This window comes from Pristiophorus japonicus, chromosome 2 (genome assembly GCF_044704955.1).
Source record: "Pristiophorus japonicus isolate sPriJap1 chromosome 2, sPriJap1.hap1, whole genome shotgun sequence".
NCBI lineage: Eukaryota > Metazoa > Chordata > Chondrichthyes > Pristiophoridae > Pristiophorus > Pristiophorus japonicus.
In genome coordinates, this window is record NC_091978.1 from 24317268 (window position 1) to 24342114 (window position 24847).

Consider the following 24847-nt stretch of genomic DNA (forward strand, 5'->3'; position numbering starts at 1 on the left):
GATGGTCCAACGCTACTCGGAAGAAGGTGGATGGGGAAGATCCAGTGGAAATGGGAAGACCTCTTCACTCCAGCAATCGATGTCCCCCGTGTAGAGCAAGACCTTACCTTCGCTTGGGCCAGGCATCAGAGAACAGACCAGCGCAGCACCTGAGGCACAGACTGACAATCATGACTGAGCGGCAATGATACGACCGGAACCATCTAAAAATACCTTCCCGGCTCCAGTGGCAGGACTCCTGGAGAAGAAGATCGAATTCACAGGTATCCTTCCAGCGTTTGTGGCAGAATTGCGGGAGAGCAGGATCAAGGCAGTCAACCTCGAGGACAGAGGCAAGATGGCGTCCCTGCTGCAGCGAGGTGCAGCGTGGCTTAAAAAAAAGATGGCCGCGGCCATATCACAAGGTGCAACGCTGAGGGACCAACACATGGGGTCTAACAAAGGATCAGATTGGGGTAAAGCCAGCAGGGTTCTATTAAAGGAGACCTGCAACCAACTGAACTTAAAGAGACATTGTATGCATGGCAATCAATGTAACGAACCAATTAAGATTGTGAACAGAATGTTGTTGCGAGATGTCGGTACCAGTCCTAATGTAAAGAACAAAATGTTGTTGCGAGATGTCGGGAATAGATTGTCCCCTGGAGCAGCAATCGAGCGAATTCGGGAGGGTAAAGGCACTGATCCTGATACCCTGCCCCAGGTCTATCCCACGCTGCAGGCACCCGATGGCACCATTCACCACGGACCTGGAAATGAAAATGGCACCAATACACGCAGTCGGCCGCCATTGCCCACCGCCCGGGTGGAGACGGTGCAGCCCCCAGACCCAGTCACTACCTCGGCCATGTCCGAGAGCGAAAGGTCAGAACCAACGAGTTCCCCAAACGGGACCTGGAACAGCCAGGTTCCCAACACCGAGAGCAGGCAGAAAATTCTGCAGCCCTCAAAGGAGGACAGGGAGGCCTCACATCTCTGTGGCTCTGCCCACCACTAGGCAACGGCAAAGGCCCTGGTTCCTGGCGAGGTGAGCAAACCAAGCCCACCCTGCCAGCAGGGGGCGCAGGGCTGCCATCAGACACTAGGACCCCGTCCGGTTGCTCTGGAACCTGCGTCCTCACATACCTGTACTGCTACCTCAGTACTGACCATGACTAAACCACAAATGCAATCTCCCCAATCCTGGCGCATGACCATAAAGCATAACGAATGTAAGTCACGGAACCTAGGTGCCACGATACAAACTGGAAAAAAAAATGTTTTTTCTTCCTTTCTTTGTACTTGCACTGTGTCTGATCCTGTATGTTAATGTAACGGGCCAGCTGCATGATCTCGCTGTGAGGGGGGAAATGGATATATGTAGCCATGGACACACACATGGATCATACCCAGAACCCACTGGAACCTCCACCGCATCATCGAACCATCCAATCTGGTAACCATTACCTAACGTTGTGGCAAAAGGACTTGGGGGTTAACAGGACGAGGGCCAAGCCAAAGCACAGACAAGGTGCAAGGGCTATTGGCACTCAAGTCTGGGGAGAGCTCAGCCAGAGCACATAGTGCAAAGGTAATTGGCACAAAGGATTTGGGGGAGAGTGATATTGTATATGTTGACTATAGATGTACTCTATGTATAGTCACTGTGAGATTGTATAAGATGGAGATTTGTTTACCTGATGTACTGTCAATAAGGTTTGCGCTGCGTACATACATGCTGGCACCACTAGAGGGTGCAGCTGGTGGAGACCGGGGGTTTCCTGCCCTGGTGGCAGGGCCCTGTATGTAAGGCTGCACATCATGCATGCACAGCACTCTGGATTTGGAATAAAGGGCCAAGGTCACGACAGTTTGAGTACAACACATTGCCTCGTGGAGTCATTCATAAGTATATTATAGACATAACACTTATTTTCACCAGAATTTAGAAGAATGAGAGGGGATCTCATGGAAGCATATAAAATTCTGACGGGATTGGACAGCTTAGATTCAGGAAGGATGTTCCCGATGTTGGGGAAGTCCAGAACCAGGGGTCACAGACTAAGGATAAGGGGTAAGCCATTTAGGACCGAGATGAGGAGAAACTTCTTCACTCAGAGTTGTTAACCTGTGGAATTCCCTGCCGCAAAGAGTTGTTGATGCCAGTTCGTTAGATATATTCAACAGGGAGTTAGATATGGCCCTTGCAGCTAAAGAGATCAAGGGGTGTGGAGAGAAAGCAGGAATGGGGTACTGAAGTTGCATGATCAGCCATGATCATATTGAATGTTGATGCAGACTCGAAGGGCCGAATGGCCTGCTCCTGCACCTATTTTCTATGTTTCTATATTAATGAGGCTGGAAGTCACATACTTAACTTGCTTTGCAGCTTTAACAGTTGTCAGCCGGGTTTCCCGGGTCTTGGGAGATCTGATAGCTGCAGTGAGGTGAGGACAACCTCGGGAAGTACTTCTTGTGGAGAGGAGCAAGAGTGCTTCCTCCCGGCCCCCCAAGCTTCCCCACCATCAGACCACCCACCCACACAAAGCACCACCCCAGGATCGGACCTCCCAGGAGTCAGGCATTGGGCTTACCTGGCCCTGAGGCCTCCTCTGAAGCATTCCCCACCTGACTGCAAGCCAAACCTGCCAATCAGATTGACTTTCGGGTGGGAACCTGTCAATGATGAAAGACGCATGCTGTGGACTTCAGGGTGTCCTACATGCTACTGGAAAATCTTCATTTGGAAAGACACAGATTAATCAAGGACAGTCAGCGTAGATTTGTTAAGGGAAGGTCATGTCTCACTAACTTGATTGAATTTTTTGTGGAGGTAACCAGGAGGGTCAATGAGGGCAGTGCGTATGATGTAGTGTATATGGATTTTAACAAGGCTTTTGATAAGGTCCCACATGGCAAACTGGTCATGAAAGTAAAAGCCCGTGGGATCCCGGGCAAAGTGGCAAGTTGGATCCAAAATTGGCTCAGAAGCAGGAAGCAAAGGGTAATGGTTGATGGGTGTTTTTGTGACTGGAAGGCTGGAAACCAGTGGGGTTTTGCAAGGCTCAGTGCAGGGTCCCTTGCTTTTTGTGGTATATATCAATGACTTGGATTTGAATGTTGGGGGTATGATTAAGAAGTTTGTAGATGAAACTAAAATAGGCTGTGTGGTTGATAATGAGGAAGAAAGCTACGGGCTGTAGGAAGATATCAATGTACTGGTCAGGTGGGCAGAACAGTGGCAAATGGAATTCAATCCAGATAAGTGTGAGGTAATGTATTTGCGGAGGTCTAACAAGGCAAAGGAATACACACTAAATGGTACGACATTGAAAAGTGTAGTGGAACAAAGAGACCTTGGAGTGCAGGTCCACAGATCGAGGCATGGAATACAAGATCAAGGATGTTATGCTTGAATTGTATAAAACACTGGTTAGGCCGCAGCTGGAGTACTGCGTGCAGTTCTGGTCACCACATTACAGGAAAGATGTGATTGCACTGGAAAGGGTGCAGAGGAGATTTACAAGAATGTTGCCTGGACTGGAGAATATTGGCTGTGAGGAAAGATTGGAGATGCTAGGTCTGTTTTCTTTGGAACAGAGGAGGCTAAGGAGAGACCTGATTGAGGTGTATAAAATTATGAGGGGCCTGGATAGAGTGGATAGGATGGACCTATTTCCCTTGGCAGAGGGGTCAACAACCAGGGGACATAGATTTAAAGTAATTGGGGGGAAGTTTAGAGGAGATATGAGAGGAATTTTCTTCACCCAGAGAGTGGTGGGGGGTCTGGAACTCATTGCCTGAAAGGGTGGTAGAGGCAGAAACACTCACCACATTTAAAAAATACTTGGATGTGAACTTAAAGTGCTGTAACCTGCAGGCTACAGACCAAGAGCTGGAAAGTGGGATTAGGCTGGATAGCTCTTGGTCGGACGGCACGGATACGATGGGTCGAAATGGCCTCCTTCCGTGCTGCAAATTTGTATGATTCCATAATTCTATGGCACTATTTTGAAGAAGAGCAGAGGAGTTATCCCCAGTGTCCTTACCAATATTTATCCCTCAATCAACATCACAAAAAAAACAGATTATCTAGTCATTATCACCGTGCTATTTGTTGGAGTTTGCTGTGCACAAATTGGCTGCCACATTTCCTACATTACAACAGTGACTATACTCAAAAGTACTTCAATTGGCCGAAAAGCGCTTTGGGACGTCCGGTGGTCGTGAAAGACGCTATATAAATGCAAGTCTTTCCTTTTTATTGTATTTGCTTGGCATCCTCATTGACTCTTAGCTACAGGCGGCAGTTGCTTGCCTGACATCCAATCAGTGTAACACGAGGGCAACTTGTCGCCGGGTAGATTGGAGAAGGCCTAAAGGCAAAAGGCTAGTTATTGATGTCTGTGAATATGGGCTGCCATTTTATTAAAAACAAAAGAGATTTTGAATTTCATTGAATTACATAGAATGTACAGCATAGAAACAGGCCGACTGGTCTCGGCGGTGTTTATGCTCCACACGAGGTCTCCTCCCTCCCTACGGCATCTAACCCTATCAGCCTATCCTGATATTCCTTTCTTCTTGATGTTCCTCCTGAATTCTTTATCGGATTAATTAGTGACTATTTTATATTTATGAGCCCCTTGAGGACTCCAAGTTCAGCCCAAGTTGACTTTTTATTCGGAGTAATCCAAACCAGCCTTTTTATAACATTTTAATCTTACAGCTCAGTGTAGTTCAGATACTGGGTCCTCCCTGGCATCGCACTGGTTTTGTGCAGACATGTTGGAGACAAATAAGGTACATGGAGTCTGCTGCTGCTGAAGAATGTCCCAAAAGCCAATATAAAAAGTTAGTCATCCCTGTCACTATTACATGTATTATTTAAGTTAAACTGCACCAGGTTGCTTTAAACCATCCCATAGCACAAACCTAGGGACAGAAGTAGGCCACTCAGCCTCTTGAGTCTGTTCAATTAGATCATGACTGATCTGTATCCTAACCCCATCTCCCCACCTTGGTTTCGTCACCCTTAACACCCTTGCCGAACAAAAACCTATCAATCTCAGTTTTGAACTTGGTTTTCGGAGTGAGTGCCAAGTTTCCCCTACCCTTTGTGTGAAGGAGTGCTTTCTGGCATTGCCCTGAATGGCCTAGTTCTAGTTTTAAGGTTATGCCGCCATGTTCTCGGCTGTCTCACCAGAGAAATTGTTTATCCCTCTTTACCATGGCATGTACATGCTGTGATACACAAGGTATCTTCTCGAAATGTATAAGATTATGAGGGGGCTTGGCAAGGTGGATGCAGAGAGGATGTTTCCACTGATGGGGGAGACTAGAACTAGGGGACATAGTCTTAGAAGAAGGGGCCGCCCATTTAAGACTGAGATAAGGAGGAATTTCTTCTCTCAGAGTGTTGTAAATCTGTACAATTCTCTGCCCCAGAGAGCTGTGGAGGCTGGGTCATTGAATATATTTAAGGTGGAGATAGACAGATTTTTGAGCGATAGGGGAATAAAGGGTTGTGGGGAGTGGGCAGGGAACTGGAGCTGAGTCCATGATCAGATCAGCCATGATCTTATTGAATGGAGGAACAGGTTCGAGGGGCCAAAAGGCTTACTCCTGCTCCTATTTCTTATGTTCTTATGTTCTGCTTATGTTCCTACTTGCCGCCGCCGACCTTTGAGGGACCTCTGTGATGCAAACCCCGCCGAAAGCACCGTCCGGTAGCTCGGCAGCCATCGGCGGCACTTTGGGCGGGCAGAGGCTTTGACCAAGTTCGGGCCCACAGAATCATAGAATGGTTACAGCACGGAAGGGTGCCATTTGGCCCGTCGAACCAGTGTTGGCTCTCAGCTGGTCCCACTCCCCTGTCCTTTCCCCGTAGAGATAGACAGCTTCTTAACCGATCAGGGAATAAGGGGTTATGGGGAGCAGGCAGCGAAGTGAAGCTGAGTCCATGATCAGATCAGCCATGATCATATTAAATGGCAGAGCAGGCTCAAAGGGCCAAATGGACTACGCCTGCTCATATTTCTTATGTTCATATATATCGCAATTGTGTGGGACAGACTTGATGGAGCAGATGGTCTTTACCTGTCTGTCATTGTTTGTATGTTTGTAAATCCTTTAATCATCTTAAACTCCTGAATTAGATCACCCCTTAATCTTAATATATTCAAGGGAATACAAGTTCGAGCAGCGCGAGTTCAGGGAGCATGGAGAGGCCGATAAAGGCCCAACGTCGGAGGAGGGGCGGAAGTTCGAGCAGTGCGAGTCCAGGAGCGTGGAGAGGCCTATAAAGGCCCAGTTTGTGCAGCTCCAGCCAGGAGAAAAAGCAAAAAAGAAGTAGGAAGAAATCAAAAGGTGACATCACAGCCAAAGGGGTAATTGATTGGCTGGTGATTGGTGAGTATTTTTCTTTTTCTTTTTTATATCAGTAAGTAACCTGTTAACTTTGTTATCACCAATTTAAGTTAATCTAAGGGTTAAGACATGGCAGGAGAGCTCGGTCACGTGATATGCTCCTCCTGTACCATGTGGGAACTCAGGGACACTTCCGGCGTCCCTGACGACTACATGTGTGGGAAGTGTATCCGCCTCCAGCTGCTGACTGACCGCGTTGCGGCCCTGGAGCTGAGGATGGATTCACTCTGGAGCATCCATGATGCTGAGAATGACGTGAGTAGCACGTGTAGCGAGCTGGTCTTACCGCAGGTGAAGGGTCCACAGCCAGCTAGGGAATGGAAGACCAGCAGGAAGAGCAGTGCAAGGAAGGTAGTGTAGGGGTCCTCTGCAGTCATCCCCCTGCAAAACAGATACACCACTTTGAGGACTGTTGAGGGGGATGAGTCATCAGGGGAGGGTAGCAGCAGCCAAGTTCATGGCACCGTGGCTGGCTCTGTTGCACAGGTGGGCAGGAAAAAGAGTGGGAGAGCGATAGTGATAGGGGATTCAGTTGTAAGGGGAATTGATAGGCACTTCTGCGGCCGCAACCGAGATTCCAGGATGGTATGTTGCCTCCCTGGTGCAAGGATCAAGGATGTCTCGGAGCGGGTGCAGGACTTTCTGAAAAGGGAGGGAGAACATCCAGTTGTCGTGGTGGACATTGGTACCAACGACATAGGTTAAAAAAAGGGATGAGGTCCTATGAGACGAATTTAAGGAACTAGGAGCTAAATTAAAAAGTAGGACCTCAAAAGTAGTAATCTCGGGATTGCTACCAGTGCCATGTGCTAGTCAGAGTAGGAATCGCAGGATAGCGCAGATGAATAAGTGGCTTGAGCAGTGGTGCAGCAGGGAAGGATTGAAATTCCTGGGGCATTGGTTCTGGGGGAGGTGGGACCAGTACAAACCGGACGGTCTGCACCTGGGCAGGACCGGAACCAATGTCCTCGGGGGAGTGTTTGCTAGTGCTGTTGGGGAGGAGTTAAACTAATATGGCAGGGGGATGGGAACCAATGCAGGGAGACAGAGGGAAACAAAATGGAGACAGAAGCAAAAGACAGAAAGGAGATGAGTAAAAGTGGAGGGCAGACAAACCCAAGGCAAAAAACAAAAAGGGCCAATATACAGCAAAATTCTAAAGGGTCAAAGTGTAATAAAAAGGCAAGCCTGAAAGCTCAGTGCCTCAATGCGAGGAGTATTCGGAACCCAGGAGAGGGCTCTGAGCTCGTTAGAGTGGGTGAGAGCACAGATGAACAACTCCCCAAGAAAGAATGCAAAAGGCAGGAGGCAACAGAGCAGAGTAGCACTGGGGTAAGTGTAAACCACAAGGTGATAGGAAGGGACAATATGTATGAATATAAAGGGGCTGCAGGAGGGATCAAAACTAAAAATCATGGTTTAAAAACTAGTATTAAAACACTCTACCTAAACACACGCAGCATTCGAAATAAAGTAAATGAGTTGACGGCACAAATTATTACAAATGGGTATGATTTGGTGGCCATTACAGAAACGTGGTTGCAGGGTGGCCAAGACTGGGAATTAAACATACAGGGGTATCTGACAATTCGGAAGGATAGACAAGAAGGGAAAGGAGGTGGGGTAGCTCTGTTAATAAAGAATGATATCAGGGCAGTTGTGAGAGATGATATTGGCTCTAATGAATAAAATGTTGAATCATTGTGGGTGGAAATTAGAGATAGTAAGGGGAAAAAGTCACTGGTGGGCAGAGTTTACAGGCCCCCAAATAATAACTTCATGGTGGAGTGGACAATAATCAAGGGAATAATAAAGGCATGTGAAAAATGAATGGCAGTAATCATGGGGGATTTTAACCTACATATCGATTGGTCAAATCAAATCGCACGGGGTAGCCTTGAGGAGGAATTCATAGAATGCATACGGGATTGTTTCTTAGAACAGTATGTTACAGAACCTACAAGGGAGCAAGCTATCTTAGATCTGGTTGTGTGTAATGAGACAGGAATAATAAACATTCTCCTAGTAAAAGATCCTCTCGGAATGAGTGATCACAGTATGGTTGAATTTGTAATACAGATTGAGGGTGAGGAAGTAGTGTCTCAAACGAGCGTACTATGCTTAAACAAAGGGGACTACAGTGGGATGAGGGCAGAGTTAGCTAAAGTAGACTGGGAACACAGACTAAACGGTGGTACAATTGAGGAACAGTGGAGGACTTTTAAGGAGCTCTTTCATAGTGCTCAACAAAAATATATTCCAGTGAAAAAGAAGGGCGGTAAGGGAAGGGATAACCAGCCGTGGATAACCAAGGAAATAAAGGAGAGTATCAAATTAAAAATCAATGTGTATAAGGTGGCCAAGGTTAGTGGGAAACTAGAAGATTGGGAACATTTTAAATGACAGCAAAGAATAACTAAGAAAGCAATAAAGAAAGGAAAGATAGATTACGAAAGTAAACTTGCGCAAAGCATAAAAACAGATCGTAAAAGCTTTTACCGATATATAAAACGGAAGAGAATGACTAAAGTAAATGTTGGTCCCTTAAAAGATGAGAAGGGGGATTTAATAATGGGAAATGTGGAAATGGCTGAGACTTAAACAATTATTTTGCTTGGTCTTCACAGTGGAAGACACAAAAACCATGCCAAACATTTCTGGTCACGGGAATGTGGGAAGGGAGGACCTTGAGATAATCACTATCACTAGGGTGGTAGTGCTGGATAGGCTAATGGGACTCAAGGTAGACAAGTCCCCTGGTCCTGATGAAATGCATCCTGGGGTATTAAAAGAGATGGTGGAAGTTATAGCAGATGTATTCGTTATAATCTACCAAAATTCTCTGGACTCTGGGGAGGTACCAGCGGATTGGAAAGCAGCTAATGTAACGCCTCTGTTTAAAAAAAGGGGCAGACAAAAGGCAGGTAACTATAGGCCGGTTAGTTTAACATCTGTAGTGGGGAAAATGCTTGAAGCTATCATTAAGGAAGAAATAGCGGGACATCTAGATAGGAATGGTGCAATCAAGCAGACGCAACATGGATTCATGAAGGGGAAATCATGTTTAACTAATTTACTGGAATTCTTTGAGGATATAACGAGCATGGTGGATAGAGGTATACCGATGGTTGTGGTGTATTTAGATTTCCAAAAGGCATTCGATAAGGTGCCACACAAAAGGTTACTGCAGAAGATAAAGGTACGCGGAGTCCGAGGAAATGTATTAGCATGGATCGAGAATTGGCTGTCTAACAGAAAGCAGAGAGTCAGGATAAATGGGTCCTTTTCGGGTTGGAAATTGGTGGTTAGTGGTGTGCCACAGGGATTGGTGCTGGGACCACAACTGTTTACACTATACATAGATGACCTTGAAGAGTGGACACAGTGTAGTGTAACAAAATTTGCAGATGACACAAAGATTAGTGGGAAAGCACGTTGTGTAGAGGACACAGAGAGGCTGCAAAGAGATTTGGATAGGTTAAGCGAATGGGCTAAGGTTTGGCAGATGGAATACAATGTCGGAAAATGTAAGTTCATCCACCTTGGGAAAAAAAACAGTCAAAGGGAATATTATTTGAATGGGGAGAAATTACAACATGCTGCGATGCAGAGGGACCTGGGGGTCCTTGTGCATGAAACTCTTTTTTGGAGTTCATCTGCAAAACAAAAAACATTAAACCATGCCACCCGACCTGGGTGACACACCAGACATTTACAAGGCCCTTTTTTTTCCCCCCTTTTTTTTTGTTTTTTTTATGTGTTTTTCTTTTTTTGGTTTATTTTTGGGCACTAAAATCATAATTTTCCCCAGTGCCCCCTATAAAAGGGAAGGGGGACACTAAAAGCACCGGCAATTAAAACAAATTAAACTTAAAAACGTAAAATCAAATTAAAATTTGGTTGCCGGGCGTGATGATGCACTCCAGTCCCTCCGGTGCCCACCTCTCGCGGAAGGCCGCGAGCGTACCGGTGGACACCGCGTGCTCCATCTCCAAGGACACCCTGGACCGGATGTAAGAGCGGAAGAGAGGCAGGCAGTCAGGTTGAACGACCCCCTCGACCGCCCGCTGCCTGGACCGGCTGATGGCACCCTTGGCCGTGCCCAGGAGCAGTCCTACGAGGAGGCCTTCGGACCTACCCGCTCCCCTCCGCACAGGGTGCCCAAAGATCAGGAGAGTGGGACTGAAGTGCAGCCAGAATTTAAGGAGCAGCCCCTTCAAATAATGGAACAGGGGCTGCAACCTTGTGCACTCAATAAAAACATGGAACACGGACTTCTCCAGACCGCAGAAATTGCAGGCGGCCTGGGAGTCTGTGAACCGGCTTAAAAAGTTATTGCACGGCACTGCTCCGTGCACCACCCTCCAGGCCAAGTCCCCGATGAATAGTGGGAGGACCCCTGCGTAGAGTGCCCTCCATCGGGGACCCCCGCCTCCTCCGGACGGCAAGATGGTACGCCATGGCGTGTCCGGACGGCTGGCGAGGATGGCAAAGTTGAGAGTGTGCAGGAGCAGCCCGTACAGGAAACCCCTCCGCGCGGAACTGAAAGGCACGGAGGGGATTTCCCCGAGGCGGCTCAAGTTGTGAGGCGCCAGCCCCCGAGGGAGGTTCCGGGGTTTGGCGCCGATGAGGAATTCCGTCCGGACGGGGGTCAGTTCGGACGGGATCTCCCCACGTGCTTGAGCCTCCTCGATGCACCTAACGGAGTCAGGGCCCAGAGCTGTTTTTAGCGACTCGATGGCATCGGCCGCGTGGCGGACGTTGGCAGAATTTAGGCGCCGCGCCAGCATGTCTGGCGCCATCCAGCCCGCTCCTCCGCCATCGAGCAGGTCCCTGACCCTGGTCACCTCACCAGCCACAGCCCTCTCTTCCGACCGCCACATGAAACCTCGGTCGTGGAGGTACGGATTCCCGAGCAGCGGCTCCTGCAGGACGGCCGCCACTCCAGCCGGCGGAGAGCTGCGCTTGGTGGAGACTTTGTTCCAGACCCTGATGAGTTCCTTGTAAAAGACAGGCAGCTCCCGGAGGGCGGTCCTGGCACCCCCCAAGTTCACAAACAGGAGCTGCGTGTCATAATTGAGGTCGCGCTGCTGGCGGAAGAAATACGTCGCCAGAGCACACCACCTAGGAGGGGGCTCGACGTAAAGGTCTCTCTGCAGGGTCTGAAGATGGAAAGTCGCGAGCTGGGCGCTGACGCACACCAACGACTGACCGCCCTCCTCAAGCGGGAGACTCAAGACCGCAGCAGAGACCCAGTGCTTCCTGTTGTTCCAGAAGAAGTCCACCAGCTTCTTCTGTATCTTGGCGACAAACGCAGGGGGAGGGGTCAAAGTGACCAGCCGGTACCACAACATTGCGGCCACCAGCTGGTTTATGACTCGCGCTCGACCCCTGTAGGACAGCACTCGGAGCAGTCCTGTCCAGCGCCCTAGGCGAGCGGCGACCTTGGCCTCCAGCTCCTGCCAGTTCGCCGGCCAGGCTCCCTCGTCGGGGCTAAGGTAGACTCCCAGATAGAGGAGATGGGTCGTGCTCCAGGCAAAAGGCCTGAGCTCCTCCGGCAGGGAGTCCATCCGCCACTGACCCACCAGGAGTCCGGAACATTTCTCCCAGTTGATCCTGGCGGAGGACGCGGCCGAGTAAATCTCCTGGCACTCACGCATCCTCCGCAGGTCAGCGGGATCCTCTACCGCGAGGAGCACGTCATCGGCGTAAGCCGAGAGGACGACCCCCACGCCCGGCCCTTGCAGAGCCAGTCCCGTCAACCTCGTCCGCAAGAGGCGCAGGAAAGGCTCCACGCAAACGGCGTATAACTGGCCGGACATGGGGCATCCCTGGCGCACCCCTCTCCTAAAACGAAGGGGCGCCGTCAAGGACCCGTTAACCTTAATCAGACACTCCGCGGCGGCGTACAAAAGTCGGATCCGGGCGACGAAATGCGTCCCGAACCCGAAAGCGCGCAGAGTTCCGAGCAGATAGTCGTGATCCACCCTGTCGAACGCCTTCTCTTGGTCGAGGGATAGGAAGGCGACCGACAGACCAGCCTCCTGGGAACAATGGATGAGGTCCCGGACCAGATGGATGTTATCGTGGATTGTCCGGCCCGGGACCGTGTAGGACTGGTCGGGGTGGATCATGTGGTCCAGCACGGCACCAAGGCGAGCAGACATCGCCCTGGCGAAGATTTTGTAGTCCGTGCTGAGGAGGGAGACTGGGCGCCAGTTCTTAAGGAGGCAGAGATCGCCCTTCTTAGGCAGCAGGACGATGACTGCCCTGCGCCAAGAGAGGGGCATCTCCCCGGTCGCCAGACTTTCCCCCAGGACCCGCGCATAGTCGCTCCCCAGGACGTCCCAGAACGCCCTGTGGAACTCCACGGTCAGCCCGTCCAGCCCCGGGGATTTTCCCCTCGAGAGCCGGTCGAGGGCACCGGTCAGCTCCGCCAGGCTTAGCGGAGCTTCCAGATTTTCGGCGCCCTCCGGGCTGACCTTCGGCAGGTCCTCCCACAAAACTCTGCGCGCTTCCTCGTTGGACGGATCCGGAGAGAACAGAGCCCCGTAATATTCACGGGCCCTGTTATTGACGCCCTCCGGATCCGAGACGAGAGAGCCGTCGTCGGCCAGCAGCGTCAAGAGCTGCTTACGGACACTCTGCCTTTTTTCCAGCGAGTAGAAGAAGGGGGAGCCGCGGTCCAGATCCCGCAGGAACCGGATCCGCGACCTCACGAACGCGCCTCGGGACCCGACGAGCTGCAGGTCCTTCAGCGCGGCCTTCTTCGCTTCGTACACCGTCCGCAGGGCCGGGTCCTGGACGACTTGACCTAGACGGGCTTTCAGGTCGAGCACCTCTTTTTCTAGGCGCCCGACTCTGGCCGCCCGCCTCTTGGTCGACCCCCTCGCGTACTCTTGACAGAAGACGCGGACGTGAGCCTTGCCCACGTCCCACCATAGCCTCAAGGAGGGGAAGCCCCCCTGCTTCCTTCTCCAGTCGGACCAGAATCGATGGAACGAGTCCTGGAACCGCACGTCCTCCAGCAGCCGGTTGTTAAATTGCCAGTACGCGGACCCCGTCCTCGCGCGGAGCGAAGCGAGCTCCGCCCACACCAGGTGGTGGTCCGAACACGGCACCGGCCGCATGGAGGCCGCCGGGACGCAGGAAACGTACGCCCGAGACACGTAAAGGCGGTCGACTCTAGACCATCCTACTCCAGGCCTCACCCAAGTAAAGGCGCTGGAGTCGGGGTGGAGATTTCGCCAGACGTCCACCAAGTCGAAGGACCCGACCAGGTCCCTCAACTTCTCCATCGCCGTCATGAACTGCGGGGCACCGGAGCGGTCCCTCGCCTCGAGGGTGCAGTTAAAATCCCCCCCGAGGACAATGCAGTCGCCGACGTCGACGGAGCCAAGAAGAGCGGACACCTCTTCAAAGAAGCGCGTCTGCTGCGGGCCGGGCTGAGGGGCGTACACGTTCACGAGATGGAGCGGCACGTCCCCCAGGCGAACCGTTACGTGCAGCAAGCGGCCTGGCACGGGCTCCTCGTCCCCCAAGATCTCCGGCTGAAAATGCGGGCCCAGCAAGATGGCCACCCCACTAGAAATGGCGGTGAGGTGGCTCATGCGGACCTCTCCTTGCCATTCCAGGAGCCACGTGGCTTCGTCTCCCGGAACGGTGTGGGTTTCTTGCAGGAAGCACACCGCATATTTCCCCTCCCGCAGGAGCGAAAAATTGTCAAATCTACGGCGTGCCCCTCTGCCGCCGTTGATGTTGAGGCTGGCTATGGTTATCTTCATGGCAAAAGCATAGTGCAACCTCTACCTTAACCTATTGTGGGGGAGGGAGCGGAGTCTTTTGTTGAACTCCGCTCCCTCCGCAGCCCAGCGAGGAGTCCCTCGAGCTCGCGCAGCTCAAGTTGTTGCGCCTTTGTCAAGGGCCCGTCCGCGGCCAAGGTTTTAACGGCGGCGCGGACGGACCCCTTGATCAGCTCTGGCTCGGACCATTTTTCCAGGGCCAGTCGGGCTTGGTTGCAGCGACCCCGGCTCTGGGCCAAAAAGTCCCGGAGTTCCTTTGCAGAAATGAGGATGGTCTCGGCGGCGGCCGCGAGCAGATCCACCGCCTCGCTGGCGGTGGTCTCTAGATTTTCTCCCGCGTCCCCCACCGAGTCCCCGTCCTCCTCCAGGAGGTGGCCGCCAGCAGCCAGCCCATCGACCGCACAAGGTACGGCAAATGACCCGGCCGCTCCAACCGGCCCTGGCACTGCCCCGATCCCACCCCCAGGATCGTCGGCAGAGGAGTCCCCACTAGGCTCTTTTAAAAATGGTGCTGGGTCGGGAAATGACAGCGGAAGGGGTTCCCCCTCCGCCCCAGGAACCGGGGAACAAGGAGAGACCCGGCCATAGGAAATCCCCAGGCTCCCCAAGTGCTCCAGCTCCAAAGTGAGGGGCGAGGGTGGGTGTTCCTCCCCCTCCCCGCTGCCACCCCCAGCCCAGCATGTACAGTATTATTAAAATTATTAATTTCATTTTCTGCCGGGTCGAGCGACTCCCGGGGGAAGTTGGGTATTGGCTGGGCGGGCTCAGGTTCGGCCTTTTCGGCCCCGCCCGCCTCAGTCCCCGGGACGCCCGGCCCGGCGACAATGCATTCCTCCGCGGTCCCCACGCCCCCCACGACAGGCAGATCTTCCACGCCATCCCCAGGAGGCAGAGGCTGGGCAGCCTCGACTGTCTCACCCTCCCCGGGGACAGACTCCTCCCGCCTACGGCGCTGCTTGGGGGCGCTGGTGGGGGACGCGGGACACGCGGCGGGCACCGACTCATCCGCGGAGGGATGTTGCTCCCCCTCCGCTTCAACGGAGCGGTGCCTCTTTTTGTTGCTGGAGGTGCGCTGAGTCAGGGAGACCTCCATGTCTGCCGAGGACTCCCGCTCCGCCCCCCCCCCCTTTTCCTTTTCTTGCCCTCGCCCGGGCCCCTCTGTGGTGTTGTTCAAGGGCTCGGGCACGGGTTCAGGGCACCCCGCGCTCGCCGGTGACTGGGTTGGGCTGAGCGCGGTGGTCAAACTTTCCGGCGCACTGAGGGGACCCGCCTCTAGATGTCTCGTCTTCTTCCGCGCCTTCTTTTCGATCGGACGCTCTCCCTCCCCCCCGCCGGAGGCCCTGAAAACAAAGGCCCCCGACGATGCCCGCGCACCTACGGCTCCCGGCACGTGGACGCAACTAGGGGGAGGGGTGGCGGCGGCGCCAGCCTTGGCCGCCCTCGGTGGTTTGGCGGCCTTGGAGGCGGGGCAGTTCTTACGAACATGCCCCACCTCCCTACAGGCATGGCACCGCACGCCGTCCGACGTTCAGAAGACGCGGTAGGCAGTCCCCTCGTGCACCACATTGAAATTTCTCTCCGTCGTCTCCTCCCGCGCCAGCCGGACAAAGAGCTGGCGTCGGAAGAAGAACACGTGGCGCAGGCTGTTCTCCCTGAGGCCGAGCGGTATGGGGTTGATCCCCGACCTTACCTCCCCCAGTTGTTGTAGGTGAGGGAGGAGGAGCTCAGCGGGAACAAAGGGCGGGACGTTTGAAACGATGACCCTCTGCGCGGTGGCCTCGAGAGGGTCCACCGGCAGGAACGTCCCGCCCACCGTGAGCCCCTTTTCGAGGGCCAGGGACACCGCCCGCTCCGACCCCAGGAAGAACACGGCCTTTCCAGACATCTTGGAGGCTGCGACAATGGCCGAGGGGCCGACTACCCCAGCCATCGCCTGCACGCACTCCTCGATGGTCATTGTGGGGTGAGTGTAGCTCTTGACCCCGTGTTTTTTTGTAATAAGTCGAAAAGGTGGCAGGGCAGCGGGTGGCGCAGGAGGTGCTGTGGAAGCGGTTGCCACCTGCGCATATGTCCTTGCTGGCCCTGCCACCGGCGTGGATGGGGTCGCCATCACGGGGTCCCTTTAAGGGCTACACCCACCCCAAAGTCACAGGCCTTAATGGTCTTAATTAGCCTCTTGTCTAAAGACTGAGCAGAGGAGCCCTTAACGAGGCACACCTCTCCCCAAGTTGGCAATTGGGGAGGGGCCTTGCTCCCTCTGCTCAGTTGTCTCAATTGTTTTTTTTAAATTAATTTGGGAGGAAAAGGGCTCTCAGAGAGAGAGGGGAGAAACAGAGAACAACAGAGAAAGAGAGAGGGGGGTGGGAAGGGGGGGGAACTGCGAAGGCAGGTCTCCCCTCGCAGCTGTGGGTGGGTGCAATCCCCAGATGGCAAAACACAAAAATAGTCTTTGGGGTGGTCTTCAGGTGAGGGGAGAAGATGTCTTCACCTGGGGCAGCTAGAGCCACCAGGCACACACTCCTAACGATGTTAAAAATGGGTATTTAAAGAAAAGAAATCTTCAGCCTGGTAGCTCCAGCTACCCCAGGCTAGGCAATTGGTGGGGGGGGGGGTTCAGTTGTGTGTGGGGCCTAGTTGTAAGCAAGGCCCCCACACACACTTCCACACACACACACCCCCCGTGATGTTCCGGCCCTCAGTGGTCTTCTTTCCTCCCCCCACCGATACAACAAAGTCTTTTTGGGACTGCACCAATACACCCACCTGTCGAAATGGTAGAATCTCCCTCCTTCCACACTGGATGTTTGTTGGTCTTTCCCCCTCTCTCCAACTCTTTGCAGAAATGGTAAAAATTTGTAAGTTTTCTGCTTTTTCCTCCTCTCCCTCTGGGTGAAAGTTGGTGGTGAAGCCCCTTCCTTCCTTCTCTTCCTGGGCTGTTCTCAGGGCTCACTCCAGGCCTTCCAGGCAGGAGCTAAGGTTGGTAGCTGCTCCTCTCACTGCTCACAGCTCCAACTGAGCAGGACACGCCTCCACTGCTCCACGATTGGTTCCTTGTGCATGAAACTCTTTTAGAGTCTACCTGCAAAAACATAAAACATTAAACCGTGCCACCTGACCTGGGTGACACACCAGACATTTACAAGGCCCTTTTTTCCTTTTTTTGGTTTTATTTTGTGTTTTTCATTTTTTTTTTTTTTTGGGCACTAAAATCACAATTTTTCCCCAGTGCCCCCTATAAAAGGGAAGGGGACACTAAAAACACCGGCAATTAAAACAAATGAAACTTAAAAACGTAAAATCAAATTAAAATTTGGTTGCCGGGCGTGATGATGCACTCCAGTCCCTCCGGTGCCCACCTCTCGCGGAAGGCCGCGAGCGTACCGGTGGACACCGCGTGCTCCATCTCCAAGGACACCCTGGACCGGATGTAAGAGCGGAAGAGAGGCAGGCAGTCAGGTTGAACGACCCCCTCGACCGCCCGCTGCCTGGACCGGCTGATGGCACCCTTGGCCGTGCCCAGGAGCAGTCCTACGAGGAGGCCTTCGGACCTACCCGCTCCCCTCCGCACAGGGTGCCCAAAGATCAGGAGAGTGGGACTGAAGTGCAGCCAGAATTTCAGGTGCAGCCCCTTCAAATAATGGAACAGGGGCTGCAACCTCGTGCACTCAATAAAAACATGGAACACGGACTCTTCCAGATCGCAGAAATTGTAGGCGGATTGGGAGTCCGTGAACCGGCTTAAAAATTTGTTGCACGGCATTGCTCCGTGCACCACCCTCCAGGCCAAGTCCCCGACGAATAGTGGGAGGACCCCTGCGTAGAGTGCCCTCCATCGGGGACCCCCGCCTCCTCCGGACGGCAAGATGGTACGCAATGGCGTGTCCGGACGGCAGGCGAGGATGGCAAAGTTGAGAGTGTGCAGGAGCAGCCCGTACAGGAAACCCCTCCGCGCGGAACTGAAAGGCACGGAGGAGATTTCCCCGAGGCGGCTCAAGTTGTGAGGCGCCGGCCCCCGAGGGAGGTTCCGGGGTTTGGCGCCGATGAGGAATTCCGTCCGGACGGGGGTCAGTTCGGACGGGATCTCCCCACGTGCCTGAGCACCTAACAGAGTCAGGGCCCAGAGCTGTTTTTAGCGACTCGATGGCATCGGCCGCATGGCGGACGTTGGCAGAATTTAGGCGCCGCGCCAGCGTGTCTGGCGCCATCCAGCCCGCTCCTCCGCCATCGAGCAGGTCCCTGACCCTGGTCACCTCACCAGCCACAGCCCTCTCTTTCGACCGCCACATAAAACCTCGGTCGTGGAGGTACGGATTCCCGAGCAGCGGCTCCTGCAGGACGGCCGCCACTCCAGCCGGCGGAGAGCTGCGCTTGGTGGAGACTTTGTTCCAGACCCTGATGAGTTCCTTGTAAAAGACCGGCAGCTCCCGGAGGGCGGTCCTGACACCCCCCAAGTTCACAAACAGGAGCTGCGTGTCGTAATTGAGGTCGCGCTGCTGGCGGAAGAAATACGTCGCCAGAGAACACCACCTAGGAGGGGGCTCGACGTAAAGGTATTTCTGCAGGGTCTGAAGATGGAAAGTCACGAGCTGGGCGCTGACGCACACCAACGACTGACCGCCCTCCTCAAGCGGGAGACTCAAGACCGCGGCAGAGACCCAGTGTTTCCTGTTGTTCCAGATGAAGTTCACCAGCTTCTTCTGTATTTTGGCGACAAACGCAGAGGGAGGGGTCAAAGTGACCAGCCGGTACCACAACATTGCGGCCACCAGCTGGTTTATGACTAGCGCTCGACCCCTGTAGGACAGCACTCGGAGCAGTCCTGTCCAGCGCCCTAGGCGAGCGGCGACCTTGGCCTCCAGCTCCTGCCAGTTCGTCGGCCAGGCTCCCTCGTCGGGGCTAAGGTAGACTCCCAGATAGAGGAGATGGGTCGTGCTCCAGGCAAAAGGCCTGAGCTCCTCCGGCAGGGAGTCCACCCGCCACTGACCCACCAGGAGTCCAGAACATTTCTCCCAGTTGATCCTGGCGGAGGACGCGGCCGAGTAAATCTCCTGGCACTCACGCATCCTCCGCAGGTCAGCGGGATCCTCTACCGCGAGGAGCACGTCATCGGCGTAAGCCGAGAGGACGACCTCCACGCCCGGCCCTTGCAGAGCCAGTCCCGTCAACCTCGTCCGCAAGAGGCGCAGGAAAGGCTCCACGCAAACGGCGTATAACTGGCCGGACATGGGGCATCCCTGGCGCACCCCTCTCCTAAAGCGAAGGGGCGCCATCAAGGACCCGTTAACCTTAATCAGACACTCCGCGGTGGCGTACAAAAGTCGGATCCGGGCGACGAAATGCGTCCCGAACCCGAAAGCGCGCAGAGTTCCGAGCAGATAGTCGTGATCCACCCTGTCGAACGCCTTCTCTTGGTCGAGGGATAGGAAGGCGACCGACAGACCAGCCTCCTGGGAACAATGGATGAGGTCCCGGACCAGATGGATGTTATCGTGGATTGTCCGGCCCGGGACTGTGTAGGACTGGTCGGGGTGGATCATGTGGTCCAGCACGGCACCAAGGCGAGCAGACATCGCCCTGGCGAAGATTTTGTAGTCCGTGCTGAGGAGGGAGACCGGGCGCCAGTCCTTAAGGAGGCGGAGATCGCCCTTCTTAGGCAGCAGGACGATGACTGCCCTGCGCCAAGAGAGGGGCATCTCCCCGGTCGCCAGACTTTCCCCCAGGACCCGCGCGTAGTCGCCCACCAGGACGTCCCAGAACGCCCTGTGGAACTCCACGGTCAGCCCGTCCAGCCCCGGGGATTTTCCCCTCGAGAGCCGGTCGAGGGCACCGGTCAGCTCCGCCAGGCTTAGCGGAGCTTCCAGATTTTCGGCGCCCTCCGGGCTGACCTTCGGCAGGTCCTCCCACAAAACTCTACGCGCTTCCTCGCTGGACAGATCCGGAGAGAACAGAGCCCCGTAATATTCACGGGCCCTGTTGTTGACGCCCTCCGGATCCGAGACGAGAGAGCCGTCGTCGGCCAGCAGCGTCAAAAGCTGCTTACGGACACTCTGCCTTTTTTCCAGCGAGTAGAAGAAGGGGGAGCCGCGATCCAGATCCCGCAGGAACCGGATCCGCGACCTCACGAACGAGCTGCAGGTCCTTCAGCGCGGCCTTCTTCGCTTCGTACACCGTCCGCAGGGCCGGGTCCTGGACGACTTGACCGAGACGGGATTCCAGGTCGAGCACCTCCTTTTCCAGGCGCCCGACCCTGGCCGCCCGCCTCTTGGTCGACCCCCTCGCGTACTCTTGACAGAAGACGCGGACGTGAGCCTTGCCCACGTCCCACCATAGCCTCAAGGAGGGGAAGCCCCCCTGCTTCCTTCTCCAGTCGGACCAGAATCGACGGAACGAGTCCTGGAACCACACGTCCTCCAGCAGCCGGTTGTTAAAGTGCCAGTACGCGGACCCCGTCCTCGCGCGGAGCGAAGCGAGCTCCGCCCACACCAGGTGGTGGTCCGAACACGGCACCGGCCGCATGGAGGCCGCCGCGACGCAGGAAACGTACGCCCGAGACACGTAAAGGCGGTCGACTCTAGACCATCCTACTCCAGGCCTCACCCAAGTAAAGGCGCTGGAGTCGGGGTGGAGATTTCGCCAGACGTCCACCAAGTCGAAGGACCCGACCAGGTCCCTCAACTTCTCCATCGCCGTCATGCACTGCGGGGCACCGGAGCGGTCCCTCGCCTCGAGGGTGCAGTTAAAATCCCCCCCGAGGACAATGCAGTCACCGACGTCGACGGAGCCAAGAAGAGCGGACACCTCTTCAAAGAAGCGCGTTTGCTGCGGGCCGGGCTGAGGGGCGTACACGTTCACGAGATGGAGCGGCACGTCCCCCAGGCGAACCGTTATGTGCAGCAAGCGGCCTGGCACGGGCTCCTCGACCCCCAAGATCTCCGGCTGAAAATGCGGGCCCAGCAAGATGGCCACCCCACTAGAAATGGCGGTGAGGTGGCTCATGCGGACCTCTCCTTGCCATTCCAGGAGCCACGTGGCTTCGTCTCCCGGAACGGTGGGGGTTTCTTGCAGGAAGCACACCGCATATTTCCCCTCCCGCAGGAGCGAAAAATTGTCAAATCTACGGCGTGCCCCTCTGCCGCCATTGATGTTGAGGCTGGCTATGGTTATCTTCATGGCAAAAGCATAGTGCAACCTCTACCTTAACCTATTGTGGGGAGGGAGTGGAGTCGTTTGTTGACCTCCACTCCTTCAGCAGCCCAGCGAGGAACTTTTTGAGCCGGCGCAGCTCAAGGCCTTGAGCCTTTGATAAGGGCCCGCCCGCGGCCATGGTTTTAGCGACGGCGCGGACGGACGCGACGAGCAGCCCCGGCTCGGACCATCTTTCCAGGGCCAGACGGGCTTGGTCGCGGCGACCCCGGCATTGGACCAACAAGTCCCGGAGTTCCTCTGCGGGAATGAGGAGGGTCTCAGTGGCGGCCGCGAGCAGATCCACCGCCTCACTGGCGATGGACTCGAGATCTTCATCCACGTCCTCCACCGAGTCCCCGTCCCCCTCCGGGAGGTCGCCGCTAGCAGCCGGCCCGTCGACCGCACGAGGTACGGCAAACGTCCCGGCCGCTCCATCTGGCCCTGGCTCTGCCCCGATCCCACCCCCAGGATCGTCGGCAGAGGAGTCCCCACTGGGCTCTTTTAAAATTGGTGCTGGGTCGGGAAGCGAGAGCGGAAGGGGTTCCCCCTCCACCCCAGGAACCGGGGAACAGGGAGAGACCTGGTCAAAGTAATGTTCCAGGTCCTCCAATTCCCCCAGCTCCACAGTAGGGGGCGAGGGTTGTTGTTCTTCTCCCTCCCCGCCGCCACCCCCCAGCCCAGCGTGTACGGATTCAATAAAATTGGCATTTTCAGAGTCGAGCAAATCCCAGGGGAAGTTGGGTATTGGCTGGGCGGGCTCACGTTTGGCCTTTTCGGCCCCGTTCGCCTCAGTCCCCGGGACGCTCGACCCGGCGGCTACGCATTCTTCCGCTGGCCCCACGCCCCTCACGACAGGCAGATCTTCCACGCCATCCCTAGGAGGCAGCGGCTGGGCAGCCTCGACTGCCTCACCCTCCCCGGGGACAGATTCCTCGCGCCTACAGCGCAATTTGGGGGCGCTAGTGGGGGACGCGGGACACGCGGCGGGCACCGACTCCTCCGCGGAGGGATGTTGTTCCCCCTCCGCCTCAATGGAGCGGCGCCTCCTTTTGTTGCTGGAGGTGCGCTGAGGCAGGGAGACCTCCATGTCTGCCGAGGCCTCCCGCTCCGCCCCCCCCCTTTTCCTTATCTTGCCCTCGCCCGAGACCCTTTGCGGTATTGATCAAGGGCTCGGGCACGGGCTCAGGGCACCCCGCGCTCGCCGGTGACTGGGTTGGGCTGAGCGCGGTGGTCAAACTTTCCGGCGCACTGAGGGGACCCGCCTCTAGATGTCTCGTCTTCTTCCGCGCCTTCTTTTCGATCGGACGCTCTCCCTCCCCCCCGCCGGAGGCCGTGAAAACAAAGGCCCCCGATGATGCCCGCACACCTACGGCTCCCGGCACGCGGACGCAACTAGGGGGAGGGGTGGCGGCGGCGCCAGCCTTGGCCGCCCTCGGTGGTTTGGCGGCCTTGGAGGCGGGGCAGTTCTTACGAACATGCCCCACCTCCCTACAGGCATGGCACCGCACGCCGTCCGACGTCCAGAAGACGCGGTAGGCAGTCCCCTCGTGCACCACATTAAAACTTCCCTCCGTCGTCTCCTCCCGCGCCAGCCGGACAAAGAGCTGGCGGCGGAAGGAGAACACGTGGCGCAGGCTGCTCTCCCTGAGGCCGAGCGGTATGGGGTTGATCCCCGACCTTACCTCCCCCAGTTGGTGTAGGTGAGGGAGGAGGAGCTCAGCGGGAACAAAGGGCGGGACGTTTGAAATGATGACCCTCTGCGCGGTGGCCTCGAGAGGGTCCACCGACAGGAATGTCCCGCCCACCGTGAGCCCCTTTTCAAGGGCCAGGGACACCGTCCGCTCCGACCCCAGGAAGAACACGGCCTTCCCAGACATCTTGGAGGCAGCGACAATGGCCGAGGGGCCGACTACCCCAGCCATCGCCCGCATGCACTCCTCGATGCTCATTGTGGGGTGAGTGTAGCTCTTGACCCCGTGTTTTTTTGTAATAAGTCTGAATGGTGGCAGGGCAGCGGGTGGCGCAGGAGATGTCGTGGAAGCGGTTGCCACCTGCGCATATGTCTTCGCTGGCCCTGCCACCGGCGTGGATGGGGTCGCCATCACGGGGTCCCTTTAAGGGCTATACCCACCCCAAAGTCACAGGCCTTAATGGTCTTAATTGGCCTCTTGTCTAAAGACTGAGCAGAGGAGCCCTTAACGAGGCACACCTCTCCCCTAGTTGGCAATTGGGGAGGGGCCTTGCTCCCTCTGCTCAGTTGTCTCAATTGTTTTTTTAAAAATTAATTTGGGAGAAAGGGGTCTCAGAGAGAGAGGGGAGAAACAGAGTAACAGAGAAAGAGAGAGGGGGTAGGAAGGGGGGGGAACTGCGAGGGCAGCTGTGGGTGGGTGCAATCCCCAGATGGCAAAAATCAAAGAGTCTTTGGGGTGGTCTTCGGGTGAGGAGAGAAGACGTCTTCACTTGGGGCAGCTCGAGCCACCAGGCACACACTCCTAACGATGTTAATAGGGTGATTAAGAAAAATCTTCAGCCTGGTAGCTCCAGCTATCCCAGGCTAGGCAAATGTGGGGGATGGGGGGGGTTTCAATTGTGGGGGGGGCCTAGTTGTAAGCAAGGCCCCCACGCACACTTCCACACACTCACACCCCCCGCGATGTTCCGGCCCTCAGTGGTCTTCTTTCCTCCCCCCACCGATACAACAAAGTATTTTTGGGAAATGCACCCACACCCACCTGTAGAAGATGTAGAGTCTCCCTCCTTCCACACTGGATGTTGTTTTGGTCTTTCCCCCTCTCTCCAACTCTTTGCAGAAATGGTAAAAAGTTGTACAAAGTTTTCTGCCTTCCTCCTCTCCCTCTGGGTGAAAGTTGGTGGTGAAGCCCCTTCCTTCCTTCTCTTCCTGGGCTGTTCTCAGGGCTCTCTCCAGGCCTTCCAAAACAGGAGCTCAAGTTGATAGCTGCTCTCCTCACTGCAGCTCAGCTCCAACTGAGCAGGACACGCCTCCACTGCTCCACAATTGGCCCAAAAAGTTAGTTTGCAGGTGCAGCAGGTAATCAGGAAGGCGAATGGAATGTTGGCCTTCATTGCGAGAGGGATGGAGTACAAAAGCAGGGAGGTCCTGCTGCAACTGTATAGGGTATTGGTGAGGCCGCACCTGGAGTACTGCGTGCAGTTTTGGTCATCTTACTTAAGGAAGGATATACTAGCCTTGGAGGGGGTGCAGAGACGATTCACTAGGCTGATTCCGGAGATGAGAGGGTTACCTTATGATGATAGATTGAGTAGACTGGGTCTTTACTCGTTGGAGTTCGGAAGGATGAGGGGTGATGTTATAGAAACATTTAAAATCATGAAAGGGGTAGACAAGATAGAGGCAGAGAGGTTGTTTCCACTGGTTGGGGAGACTAGAACTAGGGGGCACAGCCTCAAAATACGGGGGAGCCAATTTAAAA